Raw genomic sequence first — 12,798 nt, 5'->3', positions numbered from 1 at the left:
TCCTGGTGATGGTATCTTGTATTAATAGAACACTTATTAAGCCATAGGATCTCACTACATAGCTCAAGTTTCCTTGGAAAGTATGATTTTTCTGCATTAGCCTACTGAATACTGAAAATAAAAATTATGTCTTACCAATACCAGGTATTTTCTCCTATTGGAACAGACTAGCCTAAAGATCTAGTGTAGAAAATTATTTTCTCCCCAAAATTTCGTTTTTTTTTTAAGAACTTCACTAACAATTACAATCTCTCATTTTAAATTCCACCTTAAAAATAATTTTGTAAATTAATTAGTAATGTATAAACTATCTTCCATTCACTTTCCTATTCTGTTTATTTTCTTATTCTGTGTAATGCTTAAGACAAATATTCATGTATATTCTGATATGGTATAATTCAACTTGTGAGGCATTAACCAAAGGGGAAAATGGTCCATGATCAAGCACTTACCTTTGTCAAACCTCTAATCATTAATAGGTCCTTAGGATATCTTGTTGAAATTCATAGCTATCATAAAGCTCTAAAACTAGAAGAGTTTTATTATTTGTCTATGTTCAGAAAAGAGTATCTAAAGAGATGTCTTAGTAGTTAACTGAGATTGTTATTGAATCACAAGGACAGAGTTTGAATTTACAGCATCCATATTGTTCATACAGAAACAATTTGGGCAATGGGTGTAGAAATATGATTCAAATTTAGAAGGGGATATTAGCAAGGCTATTGTTAGAGTTTGCTGGCTTCAAATATAGCCAAATCCTGGGATGTATAACTCCAGAGGAGACACCCCACCCCAACCTTCCTGGACTGCTTGGTTCATAACGCTTTCTCTTCGCACCCTCACAAAGTTCATATACACTCACAGAAAGACACACACATACAATGCATACATACATATATACATACATACACATAATACACCCTATTTTGTATAATAAAGGACACAATTAAGGGCTTCTCAATGATCTCTCTGTTAAAATATAATTCACTGCTAAAACATTTTATCACATAAGATATCTTATGGATATCTTCATTGTGGGAATAATCATATGTTCTATTTTGCATTAATTTTAAATATATCAATTCACACAATAAAATCAGACTTCTTCTTTTTTAATTTTTTTAAATCTTTATTTATTTATTTATTTATTTATTCATTCATTTATTTATTTATTTATTTATTTATTTATTTATTTATTTATTTATTTATTTATTTATTTATTTTGGTTTTGTGACACAGAGTTTCTCTGTATAGCCCTGGCTGTCCTGGAACTCACTTTGTAGACCAGGCTGGCCTCAAACTCAGAAATCCACCTGTCTCTGCCTCCCGTGTGCTGGGATTAAAGGTGCGCACAACCATGCCCAGCATAACATCAGACTATTTATTTAGTCTTCAATAACCAGCATGAAAAATGGAATGAAAAATAGTTATTAATGTTGTTTAGTGACAGTTAACATTTTAAATTAATCTATTATTTAAGGTAAAGACGAAAACATATTCTCAGACATTTAACATCATGTTACAAAAGAATTTTATCTATAATTTCCAATTTAAGAACTTCTAGAAAAGACATCTTGTCTTAAAGAAATACTATTCTTCAATTGGAGAGAAAGAAAGAAAGAAAGAAAGAAAGAAAGAAAGAAAGATAGATAGATAGATAGATAGATAGATAGATAGATAGATAGATAGAATTGGAGAGATAGATAGATAGATAGATAGATAGATAGATAGATAGATAGATAGATAGATAGATAGATAGATAGATAGATAGATAGATAGAATTAGGAGTGATAGCCAGTACTCTTCCAGAGAAAACATTTGTTTCTCTACACATTCTTTGTAAGTTGAAATCATCCATGATTCCAGTTTCAGAGGGTCTGATCCAGGTACCAGACGTGTAATCTGGTGGTGGGGAGCTCTTAGGAACTCTAGAAAGTCCCAGAGAGCTGGGATGTGAGAGGCTCCCGGAACTCGGTGGTGATCTTAGCTGAAATGCCCAACATTGGGGAGATGGAACCTGGAAAGACAACCCCCAATTAATAGACAGGGCCCCTAGTGTCTCTAACAACTACTGACTGAGACAGATGCAGATAATTACAGTTAATCATTGGACACATACAGAAGAGTTAGAGAAACGTTTGAAAGTACTGAAGAAGATGACAACCCCATAGGATTACCAAGAGTGTCAATTAACCCAAACTCCCAGGAAGATCTGAGAGACTAAGCCACCAGCCAAAGAGCATACTTGGGCTAGTCCATGGCCCCTGACACATATGTTGCAGAGTATTGCTTTTTTCAGCCCAGTGGGAAAGGATAGACTGAATCCTGGAGAGACTTGATGCATCAGGGATGCTGGTGTGGGATATGATGAGGTGAGATGGGGTGGGTGGCTTGTGGAACACGCTCTCAGAGGAAATGGGGAAGAAGAATGGGTTGAAGAACTGTAGGAAGTGGGATCAGGAGGTGGGATATTTGGAATGTAAATAAATTAAAATAAAATACAAACTTACTGCAACATCAATAGCTAGTCAAGTCATTGCTTTCTTCATACTTGTCAGCAGTGTTGATGTTATGAAAATTTTAGAGAGAATATGATTTCATCAAAAGCATCCGAGTCTCAAAGGAAGATATGCCAAGCTGATCATGGGATGGATCTGTGGATATGGCAACCACTAGATGGTCCATCCTTTCGTCACACTTCCAAATTTTGTCTCTGTAACTCCTTCCATGGGTGTTTCGTTTCCTATTCTAAGAAGGGGCAAAGTGTCCACACTTTGGTATTCGTTCTCTTGAGTTTAAAGTTTTTAGAAAATTATATCTTATATCGGGTATCCTAAGGTTGTGGGCTAATATCCACTTATCACTGAGTACATATTGTAAGAGATCCTTTGTGATTGGGATACCTCATTCAGGATGATGCCCTCAAGGTCCATCCATTTGGCTAGGAATTTCATAAATTCATTCTTTTTAATACCTGAGTAGTACTCCATTGTATAAATGTACCACATTTCCTGTATCCATTCCTCTGTTGAAGGGCATCTGGGTTCTTTCCAGCTTCTGGCTATTATAAATAAGGCTGCTATGAACATAGTGGAGCATGTGTCCTTCTTGGAACTTCTAATCCTTCCAATACTAATTTGTTCCATGCAAACCATTCTATTTTTTGAAAGCACCCATAGAGTAAATATTATTTTTTGTCAAATTTCTCTTTATAAAAGTTCAATTCAACTAAAGACTATGTCATGTATATTCGACCTCTTTTGTAATCATGTAAAGAATTCTTTGACAAACTATATAAATCTGTTCCTGTGACAGTTAGGACCTCTATTCTATATCATGAAGGAAATATCTGTGCAGAGGGGTTTTACTTCACTGAAGTGGACAAATATAAATTTTATTAACTATCTTTTCAGAGTTATTTATTATCAGCTATCTTTGTCTGGGCATCTCTAAAGGCTAAAGTTTGATGTCTTTCTTTATCTATATATTATTCAGTAATTAATTTAGTGATATTATATACTTATAACTGACATACATTGTTCTGATAGATTAGAATAGAGCCTGGATAGCTATCTCAATATATTTCAAAAGCCGAAGTACACATATTTCAGGGATTCATATCTAGGGGCTACACAAATTAAGTACAGGACTGAAAAATATTATTTCTGATAATTAAATCAATGGAAAACATATTCTCACAAAAATATACTTACATATTTTTAATATATTTGTTTGTAATCGTTGTTAGCTAAAAGCAGGTGTTTTATCTGGGAAATGACCAAAGCACTGGTGTGTCTAGTGCATAGATTATTTCTCAGCAATTAAAAAACAATGAGTACTCCCTCCTTATCCTCTTTTTCTCCATTTATTTTTCTCTCTCTGATAAACAGACACAAAATTTTCAATCAATAGGAACTCCTCTGGAAGTATCAGGAAAGTGCTACACACTACAAAACAAGCATTTGGTAATTTCTAGGCTAATACTCTCATTTTAATTTTGTAGGAAAAAAAACTCCCTTAGATACCTTAAAGAGGCAGAGACCCATTCCCTTCTAAACATAGGTGACTGTTGATAAATATTCTGGAGCAAAGCAGCAAGTGAGAAATAGGAAGAGAAGGAAGAGGAGAAAGGAGAGAGAAAGAGAGAGAGAGAGAGAGAGAGAGAGAGAGAGAGAGATAGAGAGAGAGAGAGAGAGTACTCAAAAGAAAGAAAACTTTAAAAGCCAGTGTTCATTAAGAATTTATTTATTTATTTATTCATTTATTTATTTATATATCTTTTTTGATTTATTTATTCTTTTCTTCATACTCCAGGTGTTATACCCTTCTAGGTCCCTCCTCCGATTGTTCCACATCCCATACCACCGCCCACCATTTCCACAAAATTGTCTTCAACCCCCACCTCACCAGACCTACCCAAGAGACTGTCTGTGGCCTCCAGTCTCTTGAGGGTTTGGTGCATCTTCTCTGACTAAACCCAGACCTGGCAGTCCTCTGCTGTATGTGTGTTTGGGGCATCATGTCAGCTTGTATATTCTGCCAGATTGGTGGCTCAGTGTCAGAGAGGTCTTGGAGATTCAGGATAAATGAGACTGCTGATCCTCATACATGGTTGCCCTCCTCCTCAGCTTCTTCCAGCTTTTCCCTCATTTAACCAGAGGGATCAGCAGCTTCTGTCCATTGGTTGGGTGTAAATATCCGCACCTGACTCTTCCAGTTGTTTTTTGGGTCATTCGGGTACAGTCATAATAGGCCCCATTTTGTGAGCATTTCATAGCCTCAGTAGTAGTGTAAGGCCTTGGGGCCTTTCCCCAAGCTGGGCCCCCCCTTGATCCTTTCACTGGACCTCATTTCCATCAGGCTCTTCTCTGTTTTTGTTCTTGAAGTTTTTTTTGACAGGAATAGTTCTGGGTCAGAGCTTTTGAAATGGGATGGCAACCCCATCACTCACTTCATGCTTTCCTTATCTTTCTACTAGATGTGGATTCTACGAGTTCCTACTCCCCATCTACAAGTTCCTACTCCCCACTGTAGGGCATTTCATCTATGATACCTCCATTTGAGTCCTGAGAGTCTCTAACCTCTCAGGGCTCTGGTACATTCTGGGAGGTCCCCAACGCCATACTTCCATAGGTTGCCTGTTTTCATTCTTTCAGCTGTACCTCAGGGCTTCAGTTTTTTTTTCTCTACCCAATACCTGATCATCTAGGACTCCTGGTCCCCATCCCCACTTGAGACCCTCCTTCCACCCTCCACCCACCCTGTGATTTCTTTCTTCTCCCTTCCAAGTGGGATTGAGGTGTCCTCACTTGGGCTTTGAGGCTTGATAACTTTTTTAAGTTCTGCGGAATGAATACAGGGTGTTCTGCACTTTTTTGGCTAATATCCACTTATTAATGAGTATATACCATGCATGTCCTTTTGGTTCTGAGTTACCTTACTCATAATGATATTTCTGAGTTACTTCCATTTGCCTGAAAATCTCAGGATGTCTTTGCTTCTTAATAGCTGAGTAGTATTTCATTGTGTAAATGAACCACATTTTCTGTATCCATTCTTCTGTTGTGACAATCTGGGTTGTTTCCAGATTCTAGCTATACTAAACAAGGCTGTTATGAACATAGAAAAAACATGTGCCTTGGGGCATGGTGGGACATCTTTTTGGTATATGTCCAAGAGTGGTACATCTGGGTCTTCAAGTAGACCTATTCCCAATGTTCTGAGGAAGCTCCACACTGATTTCCAGAGAAGTTGTACCTGCTTCCATCCCACCAGCAGTGGAGGAGTGTTCCTTTTTCTCCACATTTTCACCAACATGTGCTGTCATCTGAGGTTTTAATCTTAGCCATTTGGATTGGTGTAAAGTACAATCTCAGGGTTGTTTTGATTTGAATTAACCTGAGCACTAAGGACTTTAAACATATCTTTAAGTGCTCCTTAGCCATTTTAGCCTCTTCTGTCTTCACATCTCTATTTAGATATATACCCCATATGATTCGTTTATTTCGTTTCTTGAGTTCTTTATATATTTTGGATATTAGCCCTTTATCGGATGTGAGGTTAGTTAAGATTTTTTTCTCCAGTCTGTAGTTTAATGATTAGTCCCATTGCCTATATGCTTTGCTTACAGAAGCTTTCCAGTTTCATAAGGTCACATTTATGAATTGTTGACCTTAGAGCATGAGTCATGGGAGTAGTTTTTAGGACTTTTCCCTCTCTGTGTCAATGAGTTTAACTTCTATTAGATTCAGTGTATCTTATTTTACGTTGATAATCTTGTTCAACTTGAAACTGAGCTTTGTGCAAGGTGATAAGTATGGATTTATTTTTATTTTTCAACATACAGATTGCAAATTAGAACAGCACCATTTATTGAAAATCCTTTCGTTTTTCCATCTTATATTATTTTTGCTTCTTTGTCAAATATCAAGTGTCCATAAATGTGTGGTTTTCTTTCCGGTTCTTCAGTTCTAGTCCACTGATCCATCTGTCAGTCTCTGTATCAATACCATGAATTTTTTTTGTTTTGTTTTGTTTTTGTTTTTGTTTTTGTTTTTGTTTTTGTTTTTGTTTTTGTTTTTGTTTTTGTTTTTGTTTTTGTTTTTGTTTTTGTTTTTGTTTTTGTTTTTGTTTTTGTTTTTGTTTTTGTTTTTTGTTTTTTGTTTTTTGTTTTTTTTTTTATCACTACTGCTCTATAGTAGAGTTTGAGGTCCAGGATTGCTCTGAGCCAGGATAGCAGTGGAGTCACAGAGTAGGACCCTGGCAATGGCTTTAAAATCGAAGTGTCTCAGGGCTTTATAGCTCTCAAATTTTACTGAAATGCTGATGATAACTTCTAAAAAGTACTTGGTCTTTCTGAGGGTAGGCTGGCTTAGATGATTAACACCTGTAACCTAACAGAGAAGGATTAAACAATGCACCCTTTTTTCTGGCTCAGCAGGAATTGCTGGGCTCTAACTTTGAGCCTACTAGCCAAATATCACTGGAAGAGAAGGAATTTAGAGAAGTGATTATAGAAGTTATTACTAAGTTATAAAAATGTTTTTATGAAAGTTATATAAAAGGAAAAGCAGAAAGATCCTAAGTGCAGAAAGGGAAAAATTCTTCTAAGTGGGGAAAAGGAAAAGAAAAATAGTCTAAGTGGAGAAAGGAAAAAAAAAAACTTCTCTCTCGATTTTCCTCGTCTCTTTGCCTTCAGCACTTATACATATTTCAGAATACATGACCACATGTTACAAAGTTCATTAACTGTCTCAGATCAACATGTTCACTGAAGGTATCGAACCATAACTAAGTATTAGTGAAGTTTTGTATAGGTAAACCCAATCAATATTTTATGTTTTACCCTAGAACCTATAATAAATCATTAGTTCCCTTCTGATGACCTTTGGTTAATCGTTATACAACCTCTTGGAATGTGGTCTGAATAGGAGAAAGCCTAGTTACTATCTAAGAAAAATTAGCCAGTGACACTTGGAAAACTGGCAGTTCTCATTGAAGTTTTGATTATCAGAAAAGGACCTAATAGCCCTTTTAGTTTGGAGAGAATTTTATTGAGTATTTTTGCATTGATATTCATAAGAGAAGTTGGTCTGAAGTTGCCTTAATGTGGAATCAATTCACCAATAAAAACAAATAGACTATCAGACTGGCTATATAAACAATACACAACATTTTGCTGCATAAAAGAAACCCACCTCAGGGACAAAAACAGATTCTACCTCATAGTAAAAGGCTGGAAAACAATTTTCAAGGCAAATTGTCTGAAGAAATAAGCTGGAGCAGCCATTCTAATATAGAATAAAATCAATTTCCAACCCAAAGTTATCAAAAAAGACAAGAAGGGACAGTTAATGCTCATGAAAGGTAAAATCTTCCAAGATGAACCCTCAATTCTGAATATCTATGCTCCAAATGCAAAGGCATCCACATTCATTAAAGAAACTTTAGTGAAACTCAAATCACTCATTGCACTGCACACCATAATAGTGGGAGACTTCAACAACCAACCCACTCTTATCAATAGAAAGATCCTGGAAATAGAAACTAAACAGAGACACATTGAAGATAACAGAATTTATGAAACAAATGGATTTAATAGATATCTACGGAACATTTTACCCTAAAACAAAACGATATAACTTCTTCTCAGCACCTCATGGTACCTTCTCCACAATACACCATATAATCAGTCACAAAACAGGACTCAACAAAAATATTGAAAGTATCCCATACACCCTATCACATCACCATGGAGGAAGGCTGATCTTCAACAACAACATAAATAATAGAAAGCCAACATTCACGTGAAAGCTAAACAACACTCTATTCAATGATAACTTGGTCAAGGAAGAAATATAGAAGAAATTAATCACTTTTTAGAGTTTAATGAAAATGAAGGGAAAATATAAGCAATCTTATGGGACACAATGAATGTAGTCCCACAAAGAAAAACAACAGCTCTGAGTGCCACCAAAAAGAAACCAGACAGAGCACACACTAAGAGCTTGACAGCACACCTAAAAGCTCTAGAACAAAAGGAGGCAAATTTACAAGGGGGAGTAGATAGCAGAAAATAATCAAACTCAGGGCTGGAATCAACCAAGTGGGAACAAAAAGAACTATTAAAAGTATCAACCAAACCAGGAGTCTGTTTTTTGAAAATAATATCAAGATAGATAAACCCTTAGCCAGATGAACTTGTGGGCACAGGGATAGTATCCTAATTAACAAAATCATTAATGAAAAGGGAGACATAAGACCAGAACCTGAGGAAATCCTAGGCATCATCACATCATACTACAAAAGGCTATAATAAAGAAAACTGGGAAACTTGGGCAAAATGGTCAATTTTCTAGACAGAAATAAGGTACCAAAGTTAAATCCAGATCAGAATAAAGATCTAAACAGCCCCATATCCCCTAAAGAAATAGAAGCAGTCACTAATAGTCTCCCAACCAAATAATGCCCAGGACCACCCACTTGGGTTTAGTGTAGAGTTCTATCAGACCTTCAAAAAAGAACTAATTCCAACTGTTCTCAAACTATTTCACAAAATAGAAACAGAACGTACTCTATTCAATTCATTCTATAGAAGCCTCAATTACTGTGATAACAACACCATATAAATCCCAACAAAATAGAGGACTTCAGACCAATTTTCTTTATGAATATCGATGCAAAAATATTCAATACAGTCCATGCAAACTGAATCTAAGAACATATCACAAAGATCATTAATAATGATCAAGTAGGCTTCATCCCAGGGATGTAGGGATGGTTTAATATAAGGAAACACATCAACATAATCCACTATATATAAGCAAACTCAAAAACAAAAACCACATGATCATCTCCTTAGATGCTGAGAAATCATTTAACAAAATCCAACACCCATTCATGATAAAAGTCATGGAAAGATCAGGAATTCAAGGATCATTCTTAAACATAATAAAAGCAGTATATAGCAAACCAGTAGTCAACATCAAACTAAATGGAGAGAAACTAAAACCAATCCCACTAAAATCAGGGACTAGACAAGGCTGCCCACTTTCTTCCTGTCTATCCAATATAGCACTAGAAATCCTATCCAGAGCAATTGGACAACAGAAGTAGATCAAGGGAGCACTGTGGTCCCTGGCCCGGGGGAGTCTCTGGACACCCCCAAGGACCCACACAGAATCCACCACGGGATCCTAAGACCTCTGGTGAGTGGAACACAGCGCCTGGTCCAATCCAATCGCCCAGGACCCGAGACTGCACATTATTATTATGCATATCAGATAGGTGTGTGTGTGTGTGTGTGTGTGTGTGTGTGTGTGCGTGCATATAAGCGTGTAGGTATATAGCACTTGTGACCAGAGGAATGCAATCATGCAGTATCTTTCTTTATGTCTCTCTGCCATTTTTCTATGATGCAGTGTGTTGATTAGAATATATTTTGCCCATGGGATGTGGCACTATTACAAGGTGTTGGCTTGTTTGAGGAAGTGTATCATTCTGTAGGCTTGCTTTTATGTAGTGCACAATCTCTGTCCAGTGACGCAAATCGATCCTCTTCCTTGCTACCTGTGGCCACAAGCTTCCTCATTGTTGCCTTCAGACTAAGATATAGACCAATTAGTTCCTTCCCCAGCACCTCCTCTACCTGGATGCTGCCATGCTTCCTACCAAGTTAATAATGTACTGACCCTCTGAATCTGTAAGACAACCTCAATTAAATTTTCCCTATAAGAGTTTCCTGAGTCATGATGTCTCTTCACATCAATGAAACCCTATTGAACATAGGCAGTATGTTAGCCTGATTTTTAATGCTTACAAGATAATTGCAACCAGAATGCAAGCACAAAGTAAAGATGATGAATGAGTTTCTGTATTTTTTGAACTTCTGAATTTTTGAATTAATGTGGGGATTGGGAAAATTAGGAAGTTATGGGAAGGAGAAGAAGAGGATGCAAAGACCTTTTGGGCTCCTGCCACTTCCTTTTGCATTCAATATTTCTATTTTAAAACAACACCAACAACTGAAACAACCAACGACAGGGCATCCATACAACAGATTCACAGAGAAGACACCAAAGGGCATTACATTCTTGTAAATCATTTTTCAGCTAATGTCTGGTGTATTGAGCCTAAGGATTTTACTTTCAAACCCTAATGATTAGTCACTAGATTGTATCCCCTAACACAATGATGAATGACACTGTGGTCAATAGGACAGTTAATGTGTATAAATACATTGTTTTTCACACAGTCAGTTTGAATTGTTACTATATATCCCAGGTTTTTTGCATTTTATCTTCATTAGTGTGTTGTTTTCAGCCCTCACTTGCTACATAGAAAACGGATTCTTTTACATTATATTTCATTTAGGGTGCACAATGGAACCTAAAGACTAATTTAGTCCATTTCAAAGTAGAGCTCTCTGTTCTCTTTACAAAATTGAAATTAAACAGTTTTCAAAAATATTTTGCAGTTACGTGGCTTAGTTTAATTAAGATTGGGGAGGGGGTATTTTTCCCACAGTCTCAGTTGTCTCAAACTGGGAAAACTGTCTAGAAATGTTGTGGAACCTTTGTGACTGTGCCCTAGCAGAAGTAGATCCGTGGGGCAAGAAGGAGGGAGCTGGCTGGTTCTGAACCAAATCTTGGACTCTAAATCCAACCAAATGTGAGATGGGCCCATTCAGGCTCTCAATGCCAAAGATCAACTTGTTGTTTCCTCCTATGCTGTCCTTATGACAGTTTGTCCCCGGTAAGTGTTTGCCATATACATCTCTTCTTTACATTGATTGTGTCAGGAGTTTAGAAAACTTGACTAAAAAAAAAAGTATTGTAAGTGTACATCTGTCTCTCCAGCTCTCCCCCTCCCCCTTCCCCTCCGCATCCCCCCTCTTCCTCGCTCCTTCTTCCCTCCTTCCCTCCCTCCCTCCCTCCCTCTCTCCCTCTCCCTCTCCCTTCCTCCCTCCCTCCCTCCCTCCCTCCTTCCCCCCCCCTCTCTCTGTGCGGGTGTGTGTGGGCGAGTGTAGATGTGTGTATGTGGGTATTGTGTCAAATAGATGGCTATCAATTTTGCCTACATGTATTTTTTTTAATGTGTGTGTGTGTGGAATGTTTTTTTCATATTTAATATTATTCTCACTTTTCATACATTTCAGCGCAATCATCACTTTTAGGGAGATAAGCTTCCAAATGGCTTTTTCTCTGGAACTCAATAAATTGGAATGCTCCATAGCTTCATGACCTGAGTGAGAATTGTCAATAGGTTCCCAGTGATGCTGTGGGGCCAAAATTAAGATCTGTGTACCAGCTAGAGGAGCCTCTGTGTTCTTTGAGCCCTGCATTTGGAGAATAACTACGAATTTTTTGTACAGTTGGCTCTAGCATACAGACTCTTTTTTTAAATTGTTTTCTCTTTCTCACTAGATGCCATGCATTGGAAAGTCCTTCCACATGGAAACTACTGACCATATTGAATGGGGGAGAAAGGAGATTCACAGTAAATTGTAAATGAAGAAAACAAAAGTTACAGCCCTATAAATGATACTCCCACAGCTAAAGCTGTGTGGAAGCATGCAGAAAGTTGCAGGACTTGCAAAATTTGGTTGGATCTCATTCCTCCTCAATGCTCACATAATTTAGTACAAAATATCCTCGTAATTTCATAGATATATTTTTGTAAATACTTCTTAATTAAGTTGTGTGAATGTGTTTATCTCTTTGAATGTCTCTGTTCATGTCTCTCTTTCTATGTATATTTTCTATGTATATTTTTCTCTGTCTCTGTGCCTAAGTGTGTGTCTTTGTGTGAATGTTTATGTGCATGTCTCACTCTGTATGTCTGTGTTTCTTTGTCTGTCTCTGTCTGTCTATCTATGCCTCTCATCTCTTCTAATTTCTTCTTTTTGTTTTCCTTTTTCTTCTTCTACTTTTTATCCTTCTTCGTCTTATCCTTCTCCTCCTTATTCTTTTCTCCTTTTCTTCTCCTTTTCCTTCTCCTTCTGCTCCTACTCCCCTTTCTTCTCCTTCTCCTTCTCCTTCTCCTTCTCCTTCTCCTTCTCCTTCTCCTTCTCCTTCTCCTTCTCCTTCTCCTTCTCCTTCTCCTTCTCCTTCTCCTTCTCCTTCTCCTTCTCCTTCTCCTTCTCCTTCTTCTTCTTCTTCTTCTTCTTCTTCTTCTTCTTCTTCTTCTTCTTCTTCTTCTTCTTCTTCTTCCTTCTTCTTGTTCTTGTTCTTTTTTTTTCTTCTTCTTCATCATCATCATCATCATCATCTTCTTCTTCTTCTTCTCCTTCTCCTCCTT

Source organism: Mus musculus, chromosome Y, assembly GCF_000001635.26.
Source record: "Mus musculus strain C57BL/6J chromosome Y, GRCm38.p6 C57BL/6J".
Lineage (NCBI taxonomy): Eukaryota > Metazoa > Chordata > Mammalia > Rodentia > Muridae > Mus > Mus musculus.
The sequence above is the reverse complement of the archived record's forward strand: the minus strand, read 5'-3'. Positions refer to the sequence as shown.